Genomic DNA, 4,434 nt, shown 5'->3' on the forward strand with positions numbered 1-4,434 from the left:
AGCTCCGGTCTGCTTTAAATTTCAAGGCAGGGGGTGGGGTCAGTGGCCCTGGGTGGGCGGGTTTCTCTGCAGCGGGAGAATGCCCAGTGGACAGGGCCCTGAGGGAGCCCAACGGGGCGGGCCTGTTTTTATAAAGAGGGGGAGGAAGTTTCTGATGGAAGCAGCACAGCCCAACCTGGTTTAGGGCCAGCCTGAGTATTCACAATCCTGATGTCATCAAATCACAGGAATTTGGGAGTTGGACGGAACCTTAACAATCATCTTCCTTTAAAGCCCTGGTCTATGACCTAAATGGGACCCTCGGTATCAGCTGGCTGTAAGCCTATCATGGAAAGAGGAATTTACGGTTCTAAACAAATACAGACGAGGCCTCGAGGGCTTCTTCTGGAATCTCCAGCAGTAAATCTGCCCCTCTGGACACAAGAGGTTGGGAGGACTGGACAGGTGGACCAGTTCCCTCCAGGCACAGAAGTGCCAGGGTTGGGGCACGTGGGGAACGGGGTTGGGGGGGGTCAGTAAACAAAGGTGGGCAGGGCTCCTCTGCTGTGGAAAGTACCCCAGCCTGAAATCTGCATCAGGCACCCACCCTGCCACTCCCCCACCCTATAATCATGGAGAGATCATTTCACTTCCCTGTAAAGTGATGGCTGAGGACTTCTCGGCTCCAGCATTCCCTGAGTGGGGCTATGGAATAAAGGTGGAGGGCCCTGAATCAATGCTCTGTCTAAACTCTTTTTCTGCACAGCCTTGCCTGAAATTCTATCGTTGGCTATCCATCCCTTAAACTTTCCCCTGTTCTGGAGTTAGCTTTTAAATGCAAATGCTCCTAGAAATGGGCAACCTGTTTGACCTGTTAGAATCTGCAGATGACTGATAAGGAAAAGCAGCAGGTTAAGGGGAGGCTTAGGCTTGAATCAGCGGTACCAGTAATGAGGGACGTGACTTCAGCCAGGGTTTTCAGTCGTGCTGAGCTAGCGCATCAGAGGTCACGTGCGTGGATTAGAGCGTGACCATGTGCAGGAGCTCCCTGGCGTACCTCGGGGCTCAATATGTGGCATCTGTATTATTGGTTAGTGTCTGGCTGAGACAAGGCAGTGTGAAAGAAAGAAGCAAGAGGGATGCCAGGAGAGGGATCAGAAGACTGAGGTGGGCAGAAGAAATTGAGGGATGACCAGCTCTTGTAGGAGAGGCCAGATTTCATAGATTCTGATCCTAAGTGTGCTCATATTTGTCAAGCAATGGGAGCTGATTTTGAGGTGGGAAAATAAGGCAGTCGTGTCCAAAGTCAAACTGTGTTTCTATATTTTTATCAAGCCGTAGCTCTGCCAGTGGCCGTTATAGAAAAGGGGAACCACGGGGGTCAAGTTAGCTACAGAGCATTGGGCCTAGGACATCAGATTAGCTGCAGCCAAGAATGGCTCTGTCCTATGGAGACGTCTCTACCTCCCTGTAGTGTGGGATGCCATGATAAGGGCCAGAGGCTTTTTCTGCCATTTTGGTTCGGCAGGGATGGAGGGATCTTTAATCTGAATTCCTGTAGAGGATGATTTACTCTGGAATGATTACGCTTAAATCCTTAGATCACACACAGATTGGAGCCTGGGTATTGGCTCCTAAAGCCTGAGCAGGGGTAGGATCTATATGCCAGGATCCATAACGGGGTGTGATCCAGGAGTGGGCAGGGAGAGTCCTTTCCCAACACGTGTCAAGATACCTACAATTCCCCCTTTAGAAATGCATTCCCTTAGGTTTTTAGCCCCCAGCTAAAATGCAAATTTAATCACAACCTTCCAAGTAGTCTCCAGTGGGGTGGAGCTGTCTGTTGGCCTCAAGGGAACTACAGGCCTGGGGTCTTGAGGGAGAGAGGGGGAGACCAAGAGGGAGCAGGAGATTAAGAGGAGAGGTTTCCGGTCACCAACAGGTACCCCTCAGCTTTGCTGCAATACACCCAAGTGACTCCGACCAGATTATACCTTGCTAGAACCTAGGAACTGGGGCCTTTGTGTTCCTATTAAATAAGAGATTGTTTTTCTTTGGGGAAGCCTGAGGAGGAGGAGGAGGTAGGTGTAGAGAAGCTGATACAGTGACAATGGGGGCCTTGATTCTAGACGAGGGATTGTTGCGGAGGAGGGAAAAAGAAAAAAGAAATCTTGGTGAAATCACATCCTGGGAAAATTGTATCAAAACCCTTTGCTTTCAAGGAAGAGAAATAAAACCCAGCCCAAATAACATGGAGACAAAATGGGCTCAGGGAAACTGGAAGGAAATATTCCTACAGCACTTTCCCAGCCTGGCATTCTTTCAAGGTGGCACCCAGCCCTTGCAGAATGTGTGAGTCACCAGTGGGGACCCCTTATCACTGGAATGGGCGCAGGGATGGCGCATGAGAATAAGGACCACACTGACTAAGAAATGATGTGATGTTTGTGGAAACTCCAAGAAAAGAGAAATGGGCAAGAGCCTTAGGACAAGATGGTTTGAGACCAGAAGACAGAAATTTTGTGTACAATCTAAGGAAGTTTAATTTTGTTAGCCGTCAGGGTGGATTTTTTTAATATCTTTTTTTTTTTTTATTTGAGAGAGAGAGAGAACACTAGCAGAGGCAGAGGGAGAGGGAGAAGCAGACTCCCCGCTGAGCAGGGAGCCCGATGCGGGGCTCAATCCCAGGACCCTGGGATCATGACCTGAGCCGAAGGCAGATGCTTAGCTGGCTGAGCCACCCAGGTGCCCCAGCGATCAGTGGGGTAGATATCATAACAGATGTGAGGTGGTGGTATATGGCATTCATTGTCTATGCCTTCATCCCAACTAGAGACTCTCGAATTGCTCAGCTGTATCACTGACCTGAATTCCACGCAAACATCAAGAAACATCAAATAGGCTGAAAGCCTGAGAAGTGCCTTTATTTTTTTTTTAAGATTTTATTTATTGGGGCGTCTGGGTGGCTCAATCGTTAAGCGTCTGCCTTCGGCTCGGGTCATGATCCCGGGGTCCTGGGATCAAGCCCTGCATTGGGCTCCCTGCTCAGCGGGAGGCCTGCTTCTCCCTCTCCCACTCCGCCTGCTTGTGTTCCCTCTCTCGCTGTCTCTCTCTCTCTCTCCGTCAAATAAATAAAAATTCAAAAAATCTAAAAAAAAAAAAAGATTTTATTTATTTATTTGACGGAGAGAGAGAGCACAAGCAGGAGAGCGGCAGGCAGAGGGAGAGGGAGAAGCCGACTCTCCGCTGAGCAGGGAGCCTGATGCGGGGCTCTATCCCAGGTCTCTGGAACCATGACCTGAGCCAAAGGCAGACGCTTAGCTGACTGAGCCACCCAGGCACCCTGAGAAATGCCTTTAAATATGGTTGTTTTGTTAAGAGTCATTCACGAGACGGTACCAGAGTTTTTTGTACTATATTTGCAACTCTTCTAGAAGTGTGAAATTATTTCAAAATAAAAAGGTAAAAATTGGGTTATTCTCTTGGAGAAGTAATTCTACTTCTGCATAGGGGTGCCGACCCCCCACACTGTTGAAAATCCTTGTATACATTTTGACTCCCCCCCAATATAACTACTAATAGCCTACTGTTGACTAGAAGCCTTACCGATAACATAGTTGATTAACACATATTTTGTGTGTTATATGCATTATATACTGTATTCTTACAATGAAGTCAGCCAAAAAAAGAAGTGTTATTAAGAAAATCATAAGGAAGAGAAAAAACATTTACAGTATTGTACTGTATTTATTTTTTTAAATATCTGCATATAAGTGGACCCATTTGGTTCAAACCCATGTTGTTTAAGGGTCAACTGTATGTAGCCCAATGAAATAAATTTTTAAAATTCCTAAACAAGAAAATGTAGGTATAAAACATTATTTTGGCTATCTAAAGACTGAGAATAACATATGTCCAAAAATAGGGGAATAATATGTTAGTATAATGCAATATTACATAGCCATTATGGTGATTGATAATATAATTATATAGAAAATCAAAACTGATCATAAATTATCTCACCCAAAAGAAGTAGAAAACAGATATGTATTATGCACTGTAATATAAACCACGTAAATACCACGTATATGTATAATGAAGATTGGAAGAGAAAATCAAGTGTTGGAGTGTTGTACTTTTGGGAGGTTTTTTTGTCAATTCCTTTCATGATATTTTTAAACTGTTTTAATAAAAAGAGACTTACTGACTCCACAGTGGATCCAAGCCAGTGTGAGTGTGTCTAGCAGTTTCTCTCTGACACAGGCCCCAGAAGGACAGGGTTGTCTAGGACAACGTGTTGGAAGATTAGGATTTTCCTTAACCTGTTATAAAGTTATCCTTGCATTTATTCAAACTCTTCTTGAATACATCTCACTTTCAATCAATTCCTTCTTGGAGGGGATCGAGTTTCTTCCCCCCCATTCTCTAAAACAACTTCACGTCCTTGGTTCTAAG

Source organism: Neomonachus schauinslandi, chromosome 2 (genome assembly GCF_002201575.2).
Source record: "Neomonachus schauinslandi chromosome 2, ASM220157v2, whole genome shotgun sequence".
Classification (NCBI taxonomy): domain Eukaryota; kingdom Metazoa; phylum Chordata; class Mammalia; order Carnivora; family Phocidae; genus Neomonachus; species Neomonachus schauinslandi.